The following is a 13,514-nucleotide window of genomic DNA, read 5'->3' as shown; positions in this document are numbered from 1 at the left end:
GGTTTCAGACAGTTGGGAGTTCCTCTTACACAACCTAGAGAAACCCCATCGTACACATCTGAGAGAAAGTTGTCAGGGAGAATACAGTAGAGAGGAACCATCTTACACGTCAGTCTTGATGATGTTGGAGTGTATCTCAGCGACTCCGTTGACGGCGTGAGATCCCACGATGCACAGGTGAGCCATGTTGACCTCTTTCCCCGTCCTCCTCGATCAGAGACATCCTGCGTATCCGATCCATGTCCTCTGGGAAGAGAGCTGAAATCTCCTGGAGCGACACCAGAAACACACTGTCAGCTGGTCCCAATCCGCTCCATATCCCTCCTAAAAACACACGATTCTGCCAATCTGAACAGTCCGGTTATTGACACAGTACAAGCAGCATGTCTATGGATGAATTAGGGCCAAGGGGAGGAGTAGGGAGCTGATGGGGACCGGATGACTGTCCATGAATCTTGTAAGGAGGATACATTTCAAGTCATTCAGTATCAATGTATTCATACGCTTAGCAGAGAGCACAGCCCAGTCTATAGTGGTACATCAGAATACGACCCACTGAACCCAGTCTATATAGTGGTACATCAGAATACGACCCACTGAACCGAGTCTATATAGTGGTACATCAGAATACGACCCACTGAACCCAGTCTATAGTGGTACATCAGAATACGACCCACTGAACCCAGTCTATATAGTGGTACATCAGAATACGACCCACTGAACCCAGTCTATAGTGGTACATCAGAATACTTCACCCACTGAACCCAGTCTATATAGTGGTACATCAGAATACGACCCACTGAACCGAGTCTATATAGTGGTACATCAGAATACGACCCACTGAACCCAGTCTATATAGTGGTACATCAGAATACGACCCACTGAACCCAGTCTATATAGTGGTACATCAGAATACGACCCACTGAACCCAGTCTATAGTGGTACATCAGAATACGACCCACTGAACCCAGTCTATAGTGGTACATCAGAATACGACCCACTGAACCCAGTCTATATAGTGGTACATCAGAATATCGACCCACTGAACCCAGTCTATATAGTGGTACATCAGAATACGACCCACTGAACCCAGTCTATATAGTGGTACATCAGAATACGACCCACTGAACCCAGTCTATATAGTGGTACATCAGAATACGACCCACTGAACCGAGTCTATATAGTGGTACATCAGAATACGACCCACTGAACCCAGTCTATATAGTGGTACATCAGAATACAACCCACTGAACCCAGTCTATAGTGGTACATCAGAATACGACCCACTGAACCCAGTCTATATAGTGGTACATCAGAATACGACCCACTGAACCCAGTCTATAGTGGTACATCAGAATACAACCCACTGAACCCAGTCTATAGTGGTACATCAGAATACGACCCACTGAACCCAGTCTATAGTGGTACATCAGAATACGACCCACTGAACCCAGTCTATATAGTGGTACATCAGAATACGACCCACTGAACCCAGTCTATATAGTGGTACATCAGAATACGACCCACTGAACCCAGTCTATAGTGGTACATCAGAATACGACCCACTGAACCCAGTCTATAGTGGTACATCAGAATACGACCCACTGAACCCAGTCTATAGTGGTACATCAGAATACGACCCACTGAACCCAGTCTATAGTGGTACATCAGAATACAACCCACTGAACCCAGTCTATAGTGGTACATCAGAATACAACCCACTGAACCCAGTCTATAGTGGTACATCAGAATACGACCCACTGAACCCAGTCTATAGTGGTACATCAGAATACGACCCACTGAACCCAGTCTATATAGTGGTACATCAGAATACGACCCACTGAACCCAGTCTATATAGTGGTACATCAGAACACCGACCCACTGAACCCAGTCTATATAGTGGTACATCAGAACACGGCCCACTGAACCCAGTCTATATAGTGGTACATCAGAATACGACCCACTGAACCCAGTCTATATAGTGGTACATCAGAATACAACCCACTGAACCCAGTCTATATAGTGGTACATCAGAATACGACCCACTGAACCCAGTCTATATAGTGGTACATCAGAATACGACCCACTGAACCCAGTCTATATAGTGGTACATCAGAATACGACCCACTGAACCCAGTCTATAGTGGTACATCAGAATACGACCCACTGAACCCCAGTCTACACAGTACGTACGTCCAGGTGGCCCTGGTTGATCTTGTAGATGATCTGGAGGTGTCTGGGTAGCAGGGTCTCCAGCAGTCCAATGGGCCAGCGCTCCAGAGCCTCGGGAAGCACCGTGTGATTGGTGTACGCAAAGGTCCGCTTGGTGATGGCCCACGCCTGATGGGAAAGAGCAATGGTTCTAATAGCGCAGTACACACTGAATGACGTAGCCTGGTCACTTTAAATCATGTTTACATACTGCTTTACTCATCTCATATGTCTATTCTGATATATTTTAGTCAACGCCACTACAACATTGCTCATCCAAATATTTATACATTTCTTAATTCCATTACTTTTAGATGTGCGTATTGTTAGATACTGCTGCACTGTTGGAGCCAGGAACACAAACATTTCTCTACACCCGCAATAACGTCTGCTCAATATGTGACCAATAACGTCTGCTCAATATGTGTATGTGACCAATAACATTTGATTTGATGGCCCCAGATCTGTTTTGTGCTCTATAGACAACTTCTGTGGTTGTACACTACCAGGCCGCGACGCATGGCTTTAGGGTTCAAGGCGCCGCATGGCTTTAGGGTTCAAGGCGCCGCATGGCTTTAGGGTTCAAGGCGCCGCATGGCTTTAGGGTTCAAGGCGACGCATGGCTTTAGGGTTCAAGGCGACGCATGGCTTTAGGGTTCAAGGCGACGCATGGCTTTAGGGTTCAAGGCGACGCATGGCTTTAGGGTTCAAGGCGACGCATGGCTTTTCACTCATCTACCCAACACACACAAAGACTTATTACGCAAGTTTAGACAAAGTTAGTAGTTTTATTTTCATACAATAAATAAAATCAGTTTCATCCTCTCCCGCTTAAAACGACACCGTGTCCCAGTCGAAGCTTCTCAATGTCCACAAAGACCCTCATGAGCTCTGGGATGGCCATGGCAGGATGTGTGTCATTCAGCTGGATGGCCACCTGGCAACACAAAAAAACAACAACCAACTGTATTTTTGTTGTGATTCAGTGGAGTCGTGATACATCAATAAGTAACCTACTTTCTCTGGGAAGCTGGCGAAGGAGACCGGGCCGGAGGAGCCCTTCTTGGAGTTCTTGAAGCGTCGGATGATGTCCTGGAGGGTAGCAGCCACCACAAAGTACTCCTGCTTCAGCCGCAGCTCCTTCCCTTCAAAGAACTACAACAGTGGAGGAATCAAGGTGTGCCGAAAGGGCACCCTATACATTATAGTGCACTAATGTTGACCAGGGCCCATTAGGGTAGTGCACTACAATAGACAAGGGCTCATAGGGTAGTACACTACTTTAGACCAGGGCCTATCGGGAAACAGTCACAAATACGAGGGGGGAAGTCAAGAGGTGCCAAGTGAGAATTTAAAAAACACACACACACAGGGGCCCAGTTGGTAGAGCATGGTGGTTTCAACACCAGGGTTGTGGGTTCAATTCCCACGAGGGGACCAGTGTGTGAAAAATAATTTGAATATGTTAGCACTCAGTATTGTAAGTCGCTTCTGATAAGAGCGGCTGCTAAATGACGCGAAGGAGAGCAGGAGGGAGACAAATGGACTAACACCTACGTGGTCAATGTACCAATCTAGAACTTACGTTATCGTTGGGGTAAAGCACACGTAGAAATATTCTCCGCCAGATTCCTGTCCAGAACAGCTTGGATGTAATTCCAACATTGACTGAGGAGAGATAGAATGACACATAGAAGTGATTTAACAGGGACCTTAATGGGAGAGGACATTTTACCTTTATTTAACTAGGCAAGTCAGTTAAAGAACAAATTCTTATTTCCAATGATGGCCTAGGAACAGTGGGTTAACTGCCTGTTCAGGGGCAGGACGACAGCTTTGTACCCACAGGTCAGCTCGGGATATGAACTTGCGACCTTCGGTTACTAGACCAACGCTCTAACCACTAGGATACCCTGCCTTAAAATGGGAGCACATAGAAGTGATTTAACAGGGACCTTAAATGGAGAAGACTCGTAGATTTCTGTTTCTCAGCAGAAGAAGCGGCTTCATATTATTCACTAGACTCCACCGGTTCAATGCAGTCATCATTCAGGCCTGGATTCTAACTTGAGATGTGACTTTGTTTCCTCCGTAGCGTACATTGGCAAAAACACGTAATTTATTTGACAGGTGTGACTAAACTGCATCTCAAGTTAGAGTCAAAGTTAGCTCTGGTCCAGGGCGTTACCACAGCTCGCTAGCACAGCCTTCAAGCAAGCCACACTAACACCATGGACCAGAGCTTGCTCGGAGTAGGCAGGGTTACAAAAAAGTCAAGTCATCCTCCTGGCCACTTATGACGTGGGCCCTTTCTGTGTATAGAGTGTGGCATCCCCCTCTCGCTCTCCCCTCCTCCTACACCCAGGTTCTGTTATCTCAGGTCGTAAATTCCTGGAGGAGACTCTCCTCAGGGCCATTTCATTTGACCTTTATACCGTGTAGAGAGTTTCACAGTAGAACTTCTACATCACAGAACTTGAGAACTGAACAATATCCATGTTTTGGAGAATGTGTAAACGGTTGGTGGAGAAGCCAGGTACGACTCCGGTCCGTTTTGTTTCATGCCACATTATCATAACTCTGTTTATACAGGTGCCCCATTATGAGGTTTGTGTCTAATTATTGTATAAAACGAATGAGTAAAGATGAAACTATGTGAAATGATGTAATGTGATTTTAAACCGTTAATGAGAGAGAATTGTATTCCTTTAAAGTTTTACTAAGTCATTGGCCCTGCCCCCATAAACACAGACATGATCTGACATCATGGGACAGCCCTTTTCTACTGTTCCGAATAAAACCCCCACCTGAAGAAATCCTCTGAGACCATGAGTACTCTCGATCACAGAAGGGTCGATGTTTGAGTAGAGACCACAAAACTTCACTATAAGCCAAGGTTGTAATGGTTGTTGAATTCCTAACTAAACCACGTGGAGGATTGGCTACACGGGTGGAAATGGTTAAACTCTGAGACTATCGATCCCGACAGAATAAGAGCAAATCTTAGATACTACTCATTATTATTATTAGTCTGCAGCTAGAAATTATGTCAACCTGAGATGCGAGGACCGACAACCTCCCGAAACATCTATTCTATAAGAACATTTCTGAATGGTACTCTGAAGTATCCATTCTAACCACGAGAGAAGATCAGATGAACTTTCCAACAGAAAGACAGACGATTCCAACAGAGATCACGACGACATTGAGCGTAAATAATGAAATATAATAATTGATTGCAATTATCAATGAGTGAGCCGTTTATAAAAGGATTAGCATTTCAATTATTATAATTATCAACTGTGTCGTGACTCTTGTAATTCCATGCCCACTTCCCTTTGTCCACACCCACTTCCCTATGTCCACACCCACTTCCCTTTGTCCACACCCACTTCCCTTTGTCCACCTAAGCCGAGACAATTGATGTATGGAGGACTCAGTGAAGACTGGGTTTGTGCAGATAACCAACAATTTACGACGTTTGGAATGAGATTAACGTGAGGTAAAGAATCATTCATTAATAGAAGACAAATTGATCAGATATTAAAATATCTGAAGAGTTATATTAGGAAAATTATAACTTTATAATCTTAAGCTTTTTCTTGGTACCCTGACTTCCTAGTTAATTACATTTACATAATTTGTTTAATCACGTAATAATAATTACAGAGAATTGATTTGATAAATTAACCGTCTTCAACTTAATGATACCAAAGGCACGACACCACTTACAGTCCATCAGGTTGAAGTCGTTGGGAGCTCTGGCAGACCACAGCCTCATGGTGTTGACTGTGTTGTTCATATATCCGGGGATGGGCGTGTCATAGGGCATAGCAAGGACCACCTATGGAGGCGAGGCATGGGGGAGGATTAAGATTAGGCCGAAGACGAAGATTAAAATGTAAGACTTATTTATCATCTTAAAACTTCCTTCCAAATAAGATCAAGGGTCAATTCAAGACGATAAATAAATAAAAATACCAAACTCAATATAATCATAGAAATGCAGGTACTGTACTTAGTGAGTCAACCTGTGGGAAGAATTGGGAACACTTGAATTTAACATTATAAATATCAGTAACACTTTTAGCAAAAGTTGAATAACGAACAAAACAATCTTTTGAAAACACCACAACGACCCTAAGTTGCTGTTATACCTGTGTATTAACACAAGTGACAATGTAAGTACATTGGAAAATGAATCTCAAATCCCCATCAGATATGCAGGTACTAAGTGGTACAACTTATTATCAGCATGTTACACATTTAAAAAAGGGTAGTATTTATTATCATGACTTTAAGTACCTGTGTGTCCACCCATTTGGCCTCTTCCTTAGACTCCTCCACTCTGCCGTAGAAGTGCACTGGTAGCATGTACTCAGGGCGGGCCTTCTCCCAAGGGTTACCATGACGCAGCCAATCGTCTGCTTCTTCCACCTAGGAGCAAGCCAATCACAAGACAACATACTAAATCAAAGTGTGACTAAGCAAAACTTGAAATGGGTCAGTATGTTTAATAGAAACATAGCCTGGTCTCAGATCAGTTTGTGTTCTTGCCAACTCCAGCGCTCATTGTCAAGCCAATGGCATGACAACACAAACAGAGTGGTAGTCAGGCTAATAAAGCCGTAGATGGTCGATGTACAGCAGTAGAAGTACAGTACAGTGTAGTATAGTTACAGTACACATACAGATAGACAGTACAGCATGTAAGCCGCCTCCAATGTCATTTTAGAGAATTTGGCAGTAGGTCCAAACGGCCTCACAAACGCAGTCCATGTGTAACCACACCAGCCCAGGACCTCCACAGTCCACGTTTTAACCACACCAGTGTAACCCCACCAGCCCAGGGCCTCCACGTGTAACCACACCAGCCCAGGGCCTCCACGTGTAACCACACCAGCCCAGGGCCTCCACGTGTAACCACACCAGCCCAGGGCCTCCACGTGTAACCACACCAGCCCAGGGCCTCCACGTGTAACCCCACCAGCCCAGGTCCTCCACGTGTAACCCCACCAGCCCAGGTCCTCCACGTGTAACCCCACCAGCCCAGGGCCTCCACGTGTAACCCCACCAGCCCAGGGCCTCCACGTGTAACCCCACCAGCCCAGGGCCTCCACGTGTAACCCCACCAGCCCAGGTCCTCCACGTGTAACCCCACCAGCCCAGGGCCTCCACGTGTAACCCCACCAGCCCAGGGCCTCCACGTGTAACCCCACCAGCCCAGGGCCTCCACGTGTAACCCCACCAGCCCAGGGCCTCCACGTGTAACCCCACCAGCCCAGGGCCTCCACGTGTAACCCCACCAGCCCAGGGCCTCCACGTGTAACCCCACCAGCCCAGGGTCCCCCACATCCACGGTAACCCCACCAGCCCAGGTCCGCACATCCACGTGTAACCCCACCAGCCCAGGTCCTCCACATCCACGTGTAACCCCACCAGCCCAGGTCCTCCACATCCACGTGTAACCCCACCAGCCCAGGACCTCCACATCCACGTGTAACCCCACCAGCCCAGGACCTCCACATCCACGTGTAACCACACCAGCCCAGGATCCTCCACGTGTAACCCCACCAGCCCAGGACCTCCACATCCACGTGTAACCACACCAGCCCAGGACCTCCACATCCACGTGTAACCCCACCAGCCCAGTGCCTCCACGTGTAATCCCACCAGCCCAGGTCCTCCACGTGTAACCACACCAGCCCAGGACCTCCACGCAACCACACCAGCCCAGACCCCACGTGTAACCACACCAGCCCAGGTCCTCCACAGTAACCACACGACCACGTGTAACTCCACGCCAACCCCACCAGCCCGGTACCTCCACATCCACGTGTAACCACACCAACCCAGGACCTCCACATCCACGTGTGTAACCACACCAGCCAAGGACCTCCACATCGAGCTTCACCTGTGGACTGCCTTGAGACCAGCCACAAGTTTTTGATATGCCTGTCACCTGTCAGGTGGACAATCTTGCAAAGGAGAAATGCTCACTAATAGATGTAAACACACGTGTGCACAACATTTGGAAGAAATAAGCTTTTTGTACGTATGGGAACATTTATGGGATATTTTATTTCAGCTCAGGGACCAACACTTTACATGAGTCAAAATATTTGTTCAGTACAATAATCATTTGCAGACCAGGGGAAACAGTTTGCAAACCCCTGCTCTAGATGTTTTATTTATTTAACTAACGTGGCAGAATGACAATTTTGTACCTTGTCAGCTCAAGGGTTTGAACTTGCAACCTTCCGGTTACTAGTCCAACGCTCTAACCACTAGGCTACCTCTGCCTCCCAAAAGATGATTGTACAATTACTACAGCTGAGCTTCCTCGTTCTAAAAACGTTTCTTCATTCAGTCAGTGTGATCTGCCTGGACGATGGTCTAAAGACGTCCCACTAGCCAGGGGGCCCAGTTTCAAAATACCGAGGCCCCCATCCCCCAAACTAGAAATTTCCCCACAGACATGACCTGCTGCTATTATTACACAAATTAATATAACTTTCATGTACGTTTAATTTCAGAATAAAAAATAAATACAATAGGCCATACATAATTGTTTTGAACACATTTGTCATATATATATATACACATATATAAAATTATCAGTGGGGCCTCTGGGCAGCCGGGGTCCATTTCAATTGAAATCCACCCCTGTCACACTGTTGCAATCCAGGCTGGAGCCATAGAGAGGAAGGACGTGGGTCGCCACAGTGTTGCAGACCTGGAACCTTTCAAATACATTTTAGCGTTTGGCTCTAATCTGATTGGACTCTTAGGTGTCAGATGGGCAGGATTATTCGATTGGTTCCACTGCATCAAAACAAGCCCAGATAAAGTATTAGAAATGATTTTGAATAGTATTTGAACCCAGGTCTGCAGTGTTGGTCAATCATTTCACAGAAAGAGGTTGCTGCTGCATGTCTTCACTCTCTTTTGAAGTGGTGAAACACTGGCTTTTATCCCAAATAGCACCCTCTTCCCGATATAGTGCACATCTTATGAACAGAGCCCTACGGCCCCTGGTCCAAAGTAGTACACTACATAGGGAATAGGGTGCCATTTGGGACCGGTGCCTGTTGCGATAGCCTTCTCAACCTCTGAGCCAACCAATCAACGTGTTGTTGCCCTTGTTTGGATTCTGATAACAACCTCCAGTACATACACACCGGAGGGGTTTTGTCCCTTTGAATTTGGGCTGTGCGTTTGCAGTTCAATGCACTTTTGAACGCTGAACTAGATTGTTTTGATTATTCATTGACTGAAGTGGAGAGGCATGCATGAAACCTGTCCTCTACATACTGAATAGTGCCGTAGAAGTTATACTCTACTGCAAAGAATGAAATCCTTGTGGTTTGTCATTGTTAAAATAAGAGTATCTCTAGACATCTAATAGGGTATGACAGTTTAAATAAGCTCATGGTGCATTTATTAATTATACTCTCCAAGAATCAAATGATATACATCTCAATCATTTAGTCAAAAACTTGGATGTATCAATCCCAGATTTTCCCTTTAAAATGCAGTGGAATAATGCAGAGAAAGTGTTGTTACCTGCCAGCCGCTCTTGATCTTCTGATTGAAGATCCCATACTCATAACGGATGCCATAACCGTACGCTGCCAGACCCAGGGTGGCCATCGAGTCCAGGAAACATGCTAGGCAGGGAATTTAAATTAATTACTAGTCAATCTTTCAAAAATACTAAACCGATGAAGTTTAAAGACACAGTGGATGCAAAGACAACCTGTATGGTGTAGGGGTAAAGTATAGCATAAAGTATGGTGTAAGGCGAAAGTATAGCTTAAAGTATGACGTAGGGGGTAAAGTATGGTGTAAAGTAGTGGTTTAGTAAAGTATGGCGTAGGGGGTAAAGTATAGCATAAAGTATGGTGTAAGGCGTAAAGTATAGCTTAAAGTATGGCGTAGGGGGTAAAGTATGGTGTAGGGGGTAAAGTATGGTGTAAAGTATGGCTTAAAGTATGGTTTAAAGTATGGTGTAGGGGGTAAAGTATGACGTAAAGTATGGCTTAAAGTATTGTGTAGGGGGTAAAGTATGGTGTAGGGGGTAAAGTATGGTTTAAAGTATGGTGTAAAGTATGGCGTAGGGGGTAAAGTATGGTGTAGGGGGTAAAGTATGGTTTAAAGTATGGTGTAAAGTATGGTGTAAAGTATGGCGTAAAGTATGGCGTAGTATTTCTTAGTATCTGCTCTGGAATATTCCTATGGAGGTTAGTTATAGCGACTATAGGAGTTGGCTTATTAGAACAAACAGATCTGGGACCAGGCTACAGAGGTTGATAATTTCCTTCGTGGAATGAAGATCTGCTCTCATGTCAAAAAGGCTGCGCTACACAGGGAGCCCAATTCTGATCTTTCCCCACTAAATTGGTCTTCTGACCAAATCAGACCAGCTGGTTTTTTTGTAGAAAATTGAGCTGCCTGTGTAAACACAGCCAAACTATAGAAGGGACATGCAGCCATCCAAACAGCCTCCTACGGTTGGTTAAACTTCCTGTTTTGGCCAGCCAACAACAGCCTCATGGTGTTAGGTAAACTTCCTGTTCTGGCTTGCAGACAGGAGAGGTTTGCTGTAGTTTTCCACCCGATGACGACCCACAGTATTCTGTACTACATTAAATAGAATCCTGTAGCCCGGTCCCCAGTTCCATTGGTTCCGTGAAGCCAACTTCTTTGGTCATGAACCACCATAGAAGTTAGCAAGAACACACACACACACCTAACACTTGGTCCGTACTGTACCTGCCAGTCTGCCCAGGCCTCCGTTCCCCAGCCCTGCATCTTCCTCCATCTCTTCCAGATCCTCCATGTCCAAACCCAGCTACACAACAAACAGAGACTTCAAAAAAAAATAACTCAAATTCAACTTGTTCAGGCAATACAACAAAAAAGGGGACAGCCCCATATTAGTGTTTAATAATGTATGAGCTGATGCATCACATCATCACGCTTAACCTGCACGACTAAGGTGTGTTAACTACGCTTATCCTGCACGACTAAGGTGTGTTAGTCACGCTTATCCTGCACGACTAAGGTGTGTTAATTACGCTTATCCTGCACGACTAAGGTGTGTTAATTACGCTTATCCTGCACGACTAAGGTGTGTTAATTACGCTTATCCTGCACGACTAAGGTGTGTTAATTACGCTTAACCTGCACGACTAAGGTGTGTTAGTCACGCTTATCCTGCACGACTAAGGTGTGTTAATTACGCTTATCCTGCACGACTAAGGTGTGTTAGTCACGCTTATCCTGCACGACTAAGGTGTGTTAGTCACGCTTATCCTGCACGACTAAGGTGTGTTAGTCACGTTTATCCTGCACGACTAAGGTGTGTTAATTACGCTTAACCTGCACGACTAAGGTGTGTTAATTACGCTTAACCTGCACGACTAAGGTGTGTTAGTCACGCTCATCCTGCACGACTAAGGTGTGTTAGTCACGCTTATCCTGCACGACTAAGGTGTGTTAATTACGCTTAACCTGCACGACTAAGGTGTGTTAATCACGCTCAACCTGCACGACTAAGGTGTGTTAATTACGCTTATCCTGCACGACTAAGGTGTGTTAGTCACGCTTATCCTGCACGACTAAGGTGTGTTAATTACGCTTAACCTGCACGACTAAGGTGTGTTAATCACGCTCAACCTGCACGACTAAGGTGTGTTAATTACGCTTATCCTGCACCTTGATCTAAGGTGTGTTAATTACGCTTATCCTGCACCGACTAAGGTGTGTTAACTACGCTTATCCTGCACGACTAAGGTGTGTTAATTACGCTCATCCTGCACGACTAAGGTGTGTTAATTACGCTTATCCTGCACGACTAAGGTGTGTTAGTCACGCTTATCCTGCACGACTAAGGTGTGTTAATCACGCTTATCCTGCACGACTAAGGTGTGTTAATTACGCTTATCCTGCACGACTAAGGTGTGTTAGTCACGTTTATCCTGCACGACTAAGGTGTGTTAGTCACGTTTTCACAGTTGTTGAGAAATTCGGTCTCTGGCTCCAGTGGTGCCTGCGTGTAGACATGTTGTTGAGAAATTCGGTCTCTGGCTCCAGTGGTGCCTGCCTGTAGACATGCCAGTGGTGTGCTCCAGACGTCTCTCAGTTCTGTCTCACCTGGTAGATGGCCTCGTCACAAGCGTTCTGCAGCCCCAGGTTAATCATGGTGTTCTGGAGGGTTCTGCCCATGTAGAACTCCAGGGAGAGGTAGTACACCCGCTGGTCAAGGAGAACAGGGGTGTATTCATTAGGTGGCAGACCATAATCAAAATAATAATAATTTTGCAATGCAAACCCATTTATTCCAATTAGAAAATGTTTTGCATGAAAAAAAAAGAAGAGAGTTTGTATTGAACAAAGTGAGGTATGTCAATCCCAGCTTTAGTTCTGTTCTCTGTGTGCTTCCTAGTGATGAACACATCCCAGGAACATGCAAAATTCAGTACTAATACAACACTGGCACGTGTCAATAAAAATAAAAAAGTTCTCAGAGTAGGAGTGTAATCCTTTTCATTGTGACGTGAAAGTCAAAACTGATCTGAGATCAGCTCTCCTACTCTCAGATTCTTCCGGAATACAACGAGGCCATTGAAACTATGATTTCATGAGAGTCCTATAGCTTCATGGTAAGGCTAAATAGTCTTCATCAGAATTTCTCTCCTTCCTCCCCAAGTGTACAGTTGCTCCCTGCCTGTGCCATTAAACCCCTACAACTCATCCAGAACGCCGCAGCCCGTCTGGTGTTCAACCTTCCCAAGTTCTCTCACGTCACCCCGCTCCTCCGCTCTCTCCACTGGCTTCCAGTTGAAGCTCGCATCCGCTACAAGACCATGGTGCTTGCCTACGGAGCTGTGAGGGGAACGGCACCGCAGTACCTCCAGGCTCTGATCAGGCCCTACACCCAAACAAGGGCACTGCGTTCATCCACCTCTGGCCTGCTCGCCCCTACCACTGAGGAAGTACAGTTCCCGCTCAGCCCAGTCAAAACTGTTCGCTGCTCTGGCCCCCAATGGTGGAACAAACTCCCCACGACGCCAGGACAGCGGAGTCAATCACCACCTTCCGGAGACACCTGGAAACCCCACCTCTTCAAGGAATACCTAGGATAGGATAAGTAAATCCTTCTCACACCCCCCTTAATGATTTAGATGCACTATTGTAAAGTGGCTGTTCCACTGGATGTCAGAAGGTGAATTCACCAATTTGTAAGTCGCTCTGATAAGAGCGTCTGCTAAATGACTTAAATGTAAATGTAATGTAA

The 13,514-nt window shown here is 45.7% G+C and overlaps 1 pseudogene; it reads right to left on the bottom strand.

The window, feature by feature from the left end:
• Positions 1-102: 102 nt before the first annotated feature.
• Positions 103-12,619, bottom strand: LOC135537488 (glycogen phosphorylase, liver form-like; annotated as a pseudogene).
• Between the last annotated feature and the right edge of the window lie 895 nt (positions 12,620-13,514).

Source organism: Oncorhynchus masou, unplaced genomic scaffold, assembly GCF_036934945.1.
Source record: "Oncorhynchus masou masou isolate Uvic2021 unplaced genomic scaffold, UVic_Omas_1.1 unplaced_scaffold_7978, whole genome shotgun sequence".
NCBI classification, from domain to species: domain Eukaryota; kingdom Metazoa; phylum Chordata; class Actinopteri; order Salmoniformes; family Salmonidae; genus Oncorhynchus; species Oncorhynchus masou.
This window is presented reverse-complemented; position numbering and strand designations above follow the sequence as displayed.